This window comes from Chiloscyllium punctatum, chromosome 36, assembly GCF_047496795.1.
Source record: "Chiloscyllium punctatum isolate Juve2018m chromosome 36, sChiPun1.3, whole genome shotgun sequence".
NCBI classification, from domain to species: domain Eukaryota; kingdom Metazoa; phylum Chordata; class Chondrichthyes; order Orectolobiformes; family Hemiscylliidae; genus Chiloscyllium; species Chiloscyllium punctatum.
Genome location: NC_092774.1, coordinates 21,141,134 through 21,154,054, shown reverse-complemented (window position 1 = coordinate 21,154,054; position 12,921 = coordinate 21,141,134). Strand labels below are relative to the sequence as shown.

Here is a 12,921-nt window from a genome sequence, read left to right as displayed (position 1 = left end):
TAAGGTTCTTCAGGACACCCCAATCATCTGGAACACATTCCTGCAACACCCTGTCCAGACCTGTCAGAATTATTGAAATTATTCTGCGATCCCCATCACTCTCCGAACTTCCGGTGAATATAGTCCTGAACAAACCAGTTTCTGTCCATACGTCAGTGCGATCACTGGAATGTTTCTCTGCAGAAGAGCCGCTGCAGATTTCACGTGTCACCTTCACGTGCATGTTTACTGAGGAGTCTGGGTACATGGAGAACCCAGAATCCTCCGCGGAAATGAATACGGTCTATCTCCGCTAAGGGGCGCTACTGCGCAAACGCAATGTTGCCTTGTCTCCGAAGAGCGACTGTCCCTGCAGCACATGCGCAGTGCGGCTCCTGGAAGCATCAAGACAGCCTCAGTGACACCGAGTCTCGGGAGCTCCCAGAGCCCCGAGTCAGAACGGCCTCAGCCCCGGAGGTGAGGAGCATCTTGGAGCGACTGGTTATTGGAATATGAAGGTCAGTGAGTGGAATCCCACAACCCAGTCTAGAACCACAGACGGATTAGTTAAAGAGCTGCTTTACATCAGGGTGGCAGCTGGATGTGGAAGTCGCTCCCTGGCCTTTGTGTAGGTCACTTTTTGTGGGTCACTACCTGTCTACCCTTCCTACCTTTCCTGGAGTCTTCCATCTATCTGCGACTTTTCTCCCTTCCTTTAACAGCCATCGATCACACACCCCCACCCCTCGCTCTTGTAAATTCCTCGTTGCCTCTAATTGTGGCTCTAACAGATCCATTCAATCTGGATTCACAACCAAAGACACTTCCTGCAGACATAATACACAGTAACATGGAAACTCTCCTGACAATCCCCCATTTGACGAGAAGAGCATATCACTCTACGAAAGGCCATTTTTGCTCCTTCACAATCTACAGACTCAGAAAATAGCACCGTCTGTTTGCTCTTAAATAAATGTGCTCCAGGCTAACTTCATGCTGAAGAAAGAACCCACTCTGTTCACTACTGTAGACTTACAGCAAGTTTAAAAACTATGCACTTATTTGTTCCTGTGCCATGAGCTCTCCCACAAAGGTTCCTCTGAGGTCAGCTGTGAATTTTGCTGTATTTTTTTTTCCTGGATGCACTCCGATGTCCACAGACACACGAGTTGAAACAGGAAAGGCAGTGATGACGCAGATTCACTGCTGTGTCAGTTAGCAGTGTAGGTTTCTTTCTCTCTGTCCTTTACAGACCATGTACTCACTGCCTTTGGTTGTCTTTCTCCATGTTAAAAATGCTCTTGTTTTGACTTTTTTTACTGCAAGGTTCCAAAACAATGCAACAGCATATAAAAGAGTAATTGCTGCTCCTGGAATGTAACAAAATCATCACCAACACCTAAAATATATCAAGAAAGGAACAGCTCTTACAGCCACATTTTTTCCCATCCTCCATCTTGGATTAGTTCTTGGTGAACATTCCCATCTCCCAGGTTACAGTTATTCAAATAATCTGTCTTTCCCTTTGTGCTGCCAAACCTCACAGTTATCCACACTAAACTGCAACCTGCCATACATTTGTTCACTCACTCAGCCTGTCCAAATATCACTGCATCCTCCTCGCAGCTCATCTTTCCACCCAGCTTTGTGTCATCTGCAGATTGTGAAATATTCCATTTAGTTCTCTCATCTGAATCATTGACATATATTGTGAATACCTGGGGTCCCAGTCCCAATCCTTGCAGTTCCCCAATCATGAATCATTGTAAAACATTGATCTGACTGATCCTCCCTGACTGACCATACAAAATAGCAGATGTCAGCCTGATGTTCATAAGTGACTGAGATCTGATGAGTAATTATCAAACATTGAATTACTAAAGCACAGAAGCAGGCCATTGTGTCCGTGCAGTGCTCTAAATGAACTTTCTCACCTTGTGCCATTGTCCTGATTTTTCCTTTTAAAGTTGTATATTGCTTGTCATCAAATAATTATCCAATGACCTTAATTGAACCTGCTTAAACTGTTGTTCCATGCAATGTGTTCCAGATCTATTTACTCACTGTATGAAATTTCTTTCTCACATCACATTTTCTTCCTTGTAATTCATTTGAAATCTGCGTTCTTATTCTCAATGGTTTGATCACGGTGAACTGTATCTCACTGTCTGTTCCAGGTAGACCCCTCATGATTTTCACAACTTCTTTTAAACCTTCTGTCAGCCTTCTCCAATCTAAAGTCATGGCTGAAATTTCTCACTGTTGGAACTGTTCATGTGAAGGTGGTTTCCCTAAACCTCCCAATGTTCCTTCCCTCCAGCTGAAACTAATTTGAACCTTCAATAGTTTCATGGTCTATTCTAGTTCCTGATATTCTTCATATTGATGGATCCACTCCAATTAAACATTGGGGAAGAATCAAGCTGCTGTTTCCAGTCTCTGCACCAATCTTCATTCTGCCTCCATCTCTCTCTCTCCCTTGTAACTCACTGAGATTCAGCCAGGCTGTTCATAACTTGCTGCATTTGATTCTGAGAGGAGCTTCTGATCTGTGCCAGTACGAAGACTTCTGTAACCGTCTCTGTTATCTCATTTGGGTCTTTCCCTATCTCAGAATAGCTGCTGCTGCTGGAACCCTCTTTGATCCCTCCCTTCCTTACCTCCAGGCTCGACTACTTCAATGCCGTACTCAATGAATATACACATTCTGCCCTCTGTCAACTTGAAATCATCTAAGACATTGTTGTTGTTTACTAGCAACATTTAAATTTTAATATTCTTATCTTAGTCTTCAAATCCCTCCAATGGCTTCTCCCATCTTTATCTCTGTAATCTCCCTGTGCTGAGATGTATGGGCTGCTCCAATGCTGGCCTTTTACAGATTCCCAGTTTTGATTGCTTCATCATTGGTGGCTCAGCCATAAGGCCTGGAATCCCTTCCCTGTGAGTTACCTCCTGGAAATGCTGCAGTCCATGTGCCATAAGTACACCCACTCTGCTATTCCAGGATCTGCACCTACGTTTGGGACACCACCCACGCCCTCCACCTCCTCCATGATTTTCGCTTCCCCGGTCCCCAACGCCTTATCTTCACCATGGATATCCAGTCCCTCTACACCTCCATCCCCGGTCACGAAGGACTCAAAGCCCTCTGCTTCTTCCTTTCACGCCGTACCACCCAGTACCCTTCACTGACGCCCTCCTTCGACTGACTGAACTGGTCCTCACCCTCAACAGCTTCTCTTTCCAATCCTCCCACTTCCTCCAAACCAAAGGAGTAGCCATGGGCACCCGCATGGGCCACAGCTATGCCTGCCTCTTCGTAGGATATGTGGAACAGTCCATCTTCCGCAGCTACACTGGCACCACCTTTTCCTCCGCTACATCAATGACTGTATCGGCGCTGCCTCGTGCTCCCACGAGGAGGTTGAACAGTTCATCCACTTTACCAACACCTTCCACCCCGACCTCAAATTCACCTGGACTGTCTCAGACTCCTCTCTCCCCTTCCTAGACCTTTCCATTTCTATCTCGGGTGACCGAATCAACACAGACATTTGCTATAAACCGACCGATTCCCACAGCTGCCTAGACTACACTTCTTCCCACCCTGCCCCCTGTAAAAACACCATCCCATATTCCCAATTCCTTCATCTCCGCTGTATCTGCTCCCAGGAGGACCAGTTCCAATACCGTACAACCCAGATGGCCTCCTTCTTCAAGGACCGCAATTTCCCCTCAGACGTGATCGACGATGCCCTCCACCGCATCTCCTCCACTTCCCGCTCCTCCGCCCTTGAGCCCCGCCCCTCCAATCGCCACCAGGACAGAACCCCACTGGTCCTCACCTACCACCCCACCAACCTCCAGATACATCGTATCATCCTTTGTTATTTCCGCCACCTCCAAATGGAACCCACCACCAGGGATATATTTCCCTCCCCTCCCCTATCAGCGTTCCAAAAAGACCACTCCCTCTGTGACTCCCTCATCAGGTCCAAACCCCCCACCAACCCCCACTCCTGGCACCTTTCCCTGCAACCGCAAGATATGCAAAACTTGCTCCCACACCTCCGCCCTTACTTCCCTCCAAGGCCCCGAGGGATCCTTCCATATCCGCCACAAATTCACCTGCACTTCCACACACATCATCCGCTGCACCCGAGACAGGCCGCCTACTTGCGGAACGTTTCAGAGAACACCTCTGGGACACTCAGACCAACCAACCCAACCACCCGTGGCTCAACACTTCAACTCCCCCTCCCACTCTACCAAGGACACGCAGGTCCTTGTACTCCTCCATCGCCAGACCCTAGCAACACAACGGTTGGAGGAAGAGCGCCTCATCTTCCGCCTAGAAACCCTCCAACCACAAGGGAAGAACTCAGATTTCTCCAGTTTCCTCATTTCCCCTCCCCCCCCCACCTTGTCTCAGTCAAATCCCTTGAACTCAGCACCGCCTTCCTAACCTGCAATCTTCTTTCTGACCTCTCCGCCCCCACCCCCACTCCGGCCTATCACCCTCACCCTGACCTCCTTCCACCTATCGCATTTCCAATGCCCCTCCCCCAAGTCCCTCCTCCCTACCTTTTATCTTAGCCTGCTGGACACACCTTCCTCATTCCTGAAGAAGGGCTCATGCCCAAAACGTCGATTCTCCTGGTCCTTGGATGCTGCCTGACCTGCTGCACTTTTCCAGCAACACATTTTCTGCTATTCCAGGATCTGGCCCAACACATAAACAGCAAACTATTTCCAAGTCTGGATGGTGAGTGGCTTGGAAGAGAACTTGCAGGTAATTGCTGATCTTGCCCTTCTTAATGGCAGTAGTTTGAAAGGAGTTATCTAAAGAGGCTTGGTAAATTTCTGCAAAGCATATTGAATGTGGTACACAATGCTGCGACTGAACATGCTGGTTGTTGCTGCAAGATAATCCTAATTACTGAAGAAATCAATTCTTTTCAACAAGACACCTTCCTCTCGCTGGCATTTTGTTTCGCAGAAACAATCCAGCCTCAGAGAGCAGTCAACTAGGCCAAGCCCAGCAACAACAAAGAAACAACTGAGCATCTGAAGGGATGGCCCCTCAGTCATCACTGAGCCCCACAGCAACCCGTGTTACCTGAGCGGTTGTCCGTTCAAAACCTGGTCTCTCAACATCACTAGAACCGCCCCACCATTGGGAAAACTGTGATTCTCACTACAACTATAAAAATTGAATTTTTTATAAAGCTGAGAAGTTCAATCCTTTCTGTGCAGTAGGAAGTCGCTGATGTATTTGGGATTGGATGACGAGGTGAATCCCTTCCCACATGTGGAGGAGCAAGTGGATCACTTCTCCCTGGCCTGCATGTGGGAATTACTTTCCAGGGAATTGGATCCCTTCCTACAACCTATACATACCTCTGGTATCTCCCCAAGGGGACTGTACTTGTGTTCAGATCATTGGCTGAATTAGAATGTTACTATATATGAGAAGGCCATTCAGCCTGTTGTGTCTATAATAGTTCCTGAAACACCCACCCATTCTCCACCCTTATCTCCATCATTTTGCAACTGACCAGCGTCCTCGATAGTGTAGTGGCTACTATCCCCACCTGCGACTCATGAGACTGGGGGTTCAATTCCCCGCTGGGGAAGGATTTGATATTTTTACAGATGTCTTGTAGCCCAGAGGTAGTGACCTAAACCTGGAACGGGTTCAATTCCTGCCTGCTCCGGAGTTCATAAGATATAGGAGCAGAATTATGCCATTCTGCCCATCGAGTCTGTTCTGCCATTCGATATGCTCGTCACCCCCATTTTCCTTCCTTCTCCCCATAACCCTTCAACCCATCATTAATTAAAAATCTGTCTATCTCCTCTTTAAATTTACTCACTGTCCCAGCATGTACCACTTTGTGGTAGCGAATCCCACAGACTCACAACCCTTTGGGAGAAGTAATTTCCCATCAACTCTGTTTTAAATCTGCTACCACTTATTCTAAATCTATGACCCCTCATCCCATAATGCCCCACAAGAAGAAGCATCCACTCCATGTTTATTTTATCCATAACTTTTATCATCTGGAACGCCTCAGTTTGATCTGCTCCCAATTCTTCTAAATTGTAGAGCGTATTTTCCTAAACTGTTCAATCTATCTTTGTACAACAAGCCCCTCATCTCTGAGATCAATCTAGTGAAACCTCCGTGAACTCCCTCCAATATCACTACATCCTTTTCAAAACATGGGATTAAAGGTGCAGTCAGCACTGCCATGTACAGTTACCTTTATATTCTCTTCCTTTTGTTATAAAACCCAATGTTCCATTCACTTTCTTTATTACCTGCTGTACCATGCTAGTTTTCTGTGACTCATGAATGAGGATACCCAGATCCCTCTGCACCAGAGCACCCCAAAGTCTCTCCCCATTTAGACAAGAGGTTGCCTTATGTTTTTTCAGCCAAAATGCATGACCTCACACTTATCCACATTAAACTCCAACTGCCACATTTTGGCCTACTCTCCTAAACTATCTTTATCCATATCTAAAGTTCTTATTTCCTCATTGCAATTTACCATCCCGCCTATTTTTGTGTCATCCACAAATTTGGATATCGAGCCGTTTATCCTTGTGTCCAAGTCGCAAATGTAGATTGTAAAAAGCTGGGGTCCAAGGACTGAACCCCATGGCACCTCACTCGTTACATCTTGCCACCCAGAAAAAAAAAGCCATTGATTCAGACTGCCTGTCTTCTGCCCATCAGCTAGTCACCTTTCCAAGCTGATAAATCACCCCTAATCCCATATGATCCAACCTTGTCAACTAACCTTTTGTGTGACACTTTAGCAAATGCCTTCTGGAAGTCCAGGTACATTATATCTGCAGGATCCACAGTATCCACTTTGGTTGTTAAATCTTCAAAGAACTCTAGCAAATTAGTTAATTATGATTTGTCCTTCATAAAACTATATCAGTATTATTCCAATCCACTGGAATCATTAGATTAGATTACATTACTTACAGTGTGGAAACAGGCCCTTCGGCCCAACAAGTCCACACCGCCCCGCCGAAGCGCAACCCACCCATACCCCTACATCTACTCCTTACCTAATACTACGGGCAATTTAGCATGCCCAATTCACCTGACCTGCACATCTTTGGAGTGTGGGAGGAAACTGGACCGCCCGGAGGAAACCCACGCAGACACAGGGAGAACGTGCAAACTCCACACAGAGAGTCGCCTGAGGCAGGAATTGAACCCGGGAATCTGGCGCTGGGAGGCAGCAGTGCTAACCATTGTGCCACCGTGCTGCCCATCATGAGATATAGGAGCAGAAATTAGACCAATCAGCCCATTGAATCTGCTCCATCATTCGATCATGGCGGAGAAGTTTCTCAAATCCATTTTACCGCTTTTTCCCCATAATCATTGATCCCCTTGACAATCAAGAACCTATCTACCTCAGTCTTAAATAAACTCAATTAATCTTTCCCATGTCCATGGGTTTTTGGAATATTCTAAGTAATGAATCCACTATCTTTAGTAATCCAGGATGTAGGCCATTAGGCCCAGGGGACATGTCTGCCCTCAATCCTCATAGTTTGCTTTTCCTTTTCGACGTTGATTATGTTCTACCCTTTCTGTAGCCTCTGACTTGCCCGTTCCAATAGGAATGGCACTATTGTCCTCCAACCTGAAAACCGAGGAAAAGTATTGATTTAGCATCTCTGCCATTTCAGTGTTCCCCTTATGAACTCACCGGTTTCATCTTCGAAGGGACCAACACTTAACCTTAGCGACCCAGTTCCCTTTAACATACCAGCAGAAGCTTTTTGCTGTACTTTTTGATATTTTGTGCTAGGTTTCTTTTGTGATTTGCCTTACGTATTTTTATTCTTTTTTTTTAGTATCCCTTTGTTAGTGTCTGAAAGTTTCCCAACGTTTCCGCCTTCCCAGGTGCGGGAGTAACATTTCTGAACAGGCTGAAAAATTTCTTTACAACTACGTTCTAACTTTAAACACTTTCTGAGGTTTCTTGCAAGAGTGGCGGGAGCGATCGCCCCGCCCCGTTGTTTGATTGGTTGGATATCTCCACCAATCACGCTACCCTCATTGGTGACGCGACGCCGGCGCCCCGCCCCTTGCGGACTCGCGCATGTGCAGTGTGGGTGCTGCAGCGGGACAAAGGCAGTGTGACTGAGTGTGGGCGGGGAATGGCGCCGGCGGCTGAAGGAGCAAGAAGACGACCCGCTGGAGAAGATGAGCAAGTCCGACATGTTTTATAAGCATCCCGGGGAGCTCGCCAGGCCCCCGGGGAGAGGAGACAGGGTAGGATTGGACACCGCGGGGGATGCTGGGGAGGTTATAAACGCCTAGGGGGAGGCCTGAGGCCTTGAATACAAGCCCCGGTGATTACGTCACTGGGGGAGGACCTCTTGGATAACTGGCCGCCATCTTTGTGATGGTAAGGAGCGTGTCGCCATCTTGGTGAAGGCACCAGCCCCTGTCGTTTCTGGGAGAGAATTCCAACCTCGTGGCAGCCTTTGTGTCAACTAGGATTTCCTCATTTCACTCTGAAGAGACCTGGCTTCTGAGCTGGGTCTGTGTGTGTCCTTTAAAACAGGAAAAGGGAGTGTGTGTGAGAGAGAAATCCGGAAAAATACCAAAGGCAGGCTGTGATTTTTGAAGTGACTGAATCTGATAAATGTGTGGGCGCTGGAACAGGAAATGGGTGGTTTCAAGATCGCAGTGACCAGGAGAGCAAAATCATTGAGGTGTTGATGTTATTCTCACTTTGTAGACAGGAAAAAAAGGGAGAACACCGGGAGAGGGGGAAAGATATGACGAAGATGGATTTGAACTTCATTGCAGGAGGAGGGATAATGTGTAGGATTTGAATTTAATACTTTCAGTTCGTAGATAAGGAAAAGCGTTCCATAGAAAGTAGAACTGTCTACTGAGCTTTTAGCCTTGTATCCCAGTAATGTCTTTTGTACATTTCTTTTATAGGATGTCACAAGTTTGAAACTTAACAATTGCATGACTAATCTCAGGCCATAGACTGGGATTTGGATTACCAGGTGCTGGGGATTTGTAAACTTTTAATCCAATCAATTTCCTGACACCATTTCCTCATAACTACTCACTTCCTTCAGTTCTGCTCTCAATGGACCATGTGTTCCCCAACATTTTGGGCATGTTACTTGTGTCCTCTTTTGTGATAGAAGCAAAATATGTGGTTAATTGGTCTGCCATTTTTTTGTTCCACATTAGAACTTTGCCTGTTTCTAACTGTAATTGTTTTCACTAATCCTTTTTTTTCTTCATATCCCCCATTTTCCCCTTTTAGTCAATACTTTGGTTGAAGCCTGAACTGCTCCCAGTCTTCAGATCTACTGCTACTACTTAGCCAATTTGTATGCCACTTCTTTGGATCCAGTACTATCAATAATATCCTTTTGTTAGCCGTGGCTGGGCCACCTTTTTCCTTCAGACAGGAAGGAACAACTATTGCAGTTAGTCACAGTCATAGAGATGTACAGCATGGAAACGGAACCTTCGGTCCAACCCGTCCATGCCGACCAGATATCCCAACCTGCCCACCTGCCAGTGCCCGGCACATTTCCCTCCAAACCCTTCCTATTCATATACCCATCCAAATGCCTCTTAAATATTGCAATTGTACCAGCCTCCACCACTTCCTCTGCCAGCTCATTCCATAGACGAACCACCCTCTGCGTGACGAAGTTGCCCCTTTGGTCTCTTTTATGTCTTTCCCCTCTCACCCTAAACCTATGCCCTATAGTTCTGGACTCCCTGACCCCAAGGAAAAGACTTTGTCTATTTATCCTATCCATGCCCCTCATAATTTTGTAAACCTCGATAAGGTCACCCCTCAGCCTCCGACGCTCCAGGAAAAACAGCCCCAGCCTGTTCAGCCTCTCCCTGTAGCTCCGATCCTCCAACCCTGGCAACATCCTTGTAAATCTTTTCTGAATCCTTTCAAGTTTCACAACATCCTTCCAATACGAAGGAGACCAGAATTGCATGCAATATTCCAACAGTGGCCTAACCAATGTCCTGTACAACTGCAACAATGACCTCCCAACTCCTGTACTCAATACTCTGACAGATAAAGGACAGCATACCAAACACCTTCACTATCCTATCTACCTGCGACTCCACTTTCAAGGAGCTATGAACCTGCACTCCAAGGTCTCTTTGTTCAGCAACACTCCCAAGGACCTTACCATTAAATGTATAAGTCCTGCTAAGATTTGCTTTCCCAAAATGCAGCATCTCACATTTATCTGAATTAAACTCCATCTGCCACTTCAGCCCATTGGCCCATCTGGTCCAGATCCTGTTGTAATCTGACGTAACCCTCTTCACTGTCCACTACACCTCCAATTTTGGTGTCATCTGCAAACTTACTAACTGTACCTCTTATGCTCCCATCCAAATCATTTATACAAGTGACAAAAATTAGAAGACCCAGCACCAATCCTTGTGGCACTCCACTGTTCACAGGCCTCCAGTCTGAAAAACAACCCTCCATCACCACCCTCTGTCTTCTACCTTTGAACCAGTTCTGTATCCAAATGGCTAGTTCTCCCTGTATTCCATGAGATCTAACCTTGCTAATCAGTCTCCCATGGGAACCTTGTCAAACGCCTTACTGAAGTCTATATAGATCACGTCTACTGCTCTGCCCTCATCAATCTTCTTTGTTACTTCTTCAAAAAACTCAATCAGGTTCGTGAGACATGATTTCCCACGCACAAAGCCATGTTGACTATCCCTAATCTGGGAGGTAAAAACAATGACTGCAGATGCTGAAAATCAAATACTGGATTAGTGGTGCTGGAAGAGCTCAGCAGTTCAGGCAGCATCGAACGAGCAGCGAAATCAACGTTTCGGGCAAAAGCCCTTGCCCGAAACGTTGATTTCGCTGCTCGTTCGATGCTGCCTGAACTGCTGTGCTCTTCCAGCACCACTAATCCAGTATCCCTAATCTGTCCTTGCCTTTCCAAATACATGTACATCCTGTCCCTCAGGATTCCCTCCAACAACTTGCCCAACACAGAGGTCAGGCTCACCGGTCTATAGTTCCCTGGCTTGTCTTTACTGCCCTTCTTAAACAGTGGCACCACGTTTGCCAACCTCCAGTCTTCCGGCACCTCATCTGTGACTATCGATGATACAAATATCTCAGCAAGAGGTCCAGCAATCACTTCTCTAGCTTCCCACAAAGTTCTCGGATACACCTGATTAGGTCCTGGGGAATTATCCACCTTTAACCGTTTCAAGACATCCAGCACTTCCTCCTCTGTAATCTGGATATTTTGCAAGATGTCACCATCTATTTCCCTACAGTCTATATCTTCCATATCCTTTTCCACAGTAAATACTGATGCAAAATATTCATTTAGTATCTCCCCCATTTTCTGTGGCTCCACACAAAGGCCGCCTTGTGATCTTTGAGGGGCCCTATTCTTTCCCTAGTTACCCTTTTGTCCTAAAGATATTTGTAAAACCCCTTTGGATTCTCCTTAATTCTATTTGCCAAAGCCATCTCATGTCCCTGTTAAGTATACTCCTACTTCCTTTATACTCTTCTAAGGATTCACTTGATCTATCCTGTCTATACCTGACACATACTTCCTCCTTTTTCTGAACCAAACCTTCAATTTCTTTAGTCATCCAGCATTCCCTACACCTACCAGCCTTTCCTTTCACCTTGACAGGAATATACCTTCTCTGGATTCTTGTTATCTCATTTCTGAAGACTTCCCACTTTCCAGCCGTCCCTTTACCTGTGAACATCTGCCTCCAATCAGCTTTCGAACGTTCTTGCCTAATACCGTCAAAATTGGCCTTTCTCCAATTTAGAACTTCAACTTTTAGATCTGGTCTATCCTTTTCCATCACTTTTAAAATAAATAGAATTATGGTCACTGGACCCAAAGTGCTCCCCCACTGACCCCTCCGTCACCTGCCCTGCCTTATTTCCCAAGAGTAGGTCAGGTTTTGCACCTTCTCTCGTAGGTACATCCATATACTGAATCAGAAAATTGTCTTGTACCCAATTAAGAAATTCCTCTCCATCTAAACCTTTAACACTATGGCAGTCCCAGTCGATGTTTGGAAAGTTGAAATCCCCTACCATAACTACCCTATTATTCTTATAGATAGCTGAGATCTCCTTACAAGTTTGTTTCTCAATTTCCCTCTGACTATTGGGGGTCTATAATACAGTCCCAATAAGGTGATCATCCCTGTCTTATTTCTCAGTTCCACCCAAATAACTTCCCTGTGTGTATTTCCGGGAATATCCTCCCTCAGCATAGCTGTAATGCTATCCCTTATCAAAAATGTCACTCACCCTCTTTTGCCTCCCTTTCTGTCCTTCCTGTAGCATTTGTATCCTGGAACATTCATCTGCCAGTCCCACCCATCCCTGAGCCATGTTTCCATAATTGCTATGATATCCCAGTCCCATGTTCCTAACCATGCCCTGAGTTCATCTGCCTTCCCTGTTAGGCCACTTCATTGAAATAAATGCAGCTTAATGTATTCGGGAATGTATTATATTAATTTATTGCCTTGTCCCTGATTGCCCTGGCTGTTTGACTCACTTCCGTTCTCAGCTGTACCTGTCTCAGATCGAAGTTATGGAATCATAAGAGATGTACAGCATGGAACCTGACCCTTTGGTCCATGCCGATCAGATATTCTAACCTAATCTCGTCCCATTTGACAGCACTTGGCGCATATCCCTCTAAGCCCTTACTTTGTTCGCATACCCATCCAGGTGACTTTTAAATGCTGTAATTGTACCAGCCTCCCCCACTTCCTCTGGCAGCTCACTCTATTCCCCGCACTGCCTTGGCCCGCATGACTTACATCCGATTGTCTCACACCCCCAAGCCGTATCAGTATGGTCCCCTGCCCCA

The 12,921-nt window shown here is 46.1% G+C and overlaps 1 protein-coding gene across 4 annotated transcripts in view; it reads left to right on the top strand.

Annotated features, from left to right (window-relative positions):
• Positions 1 to 371: 371 nt before the first annotated feature.
• The window catches only part of LOC140460844 (uncharacterized), a 26,939-nt gene continuing 14,389 nt past the window's right edge, over positions 372 to 12,921 (top strand). The window contains exon 1 of one of the 4 annotated variants that reach the window (XM_072555527.1): positions 372 to 497. The gene's annotated coding sequence lies outside the window, so the exon portion shown is untranslated. Of the gene's footprint in view, positions 498 to 4,701; positions 4,775 to 8,138; positions 8,430 to 12,921 lie in introns of those variants that run through there. The other 3 variants (XM_072555529.1, XM_072555526.1, XM_072555528.1) reach the window with 3 other exon arrangements.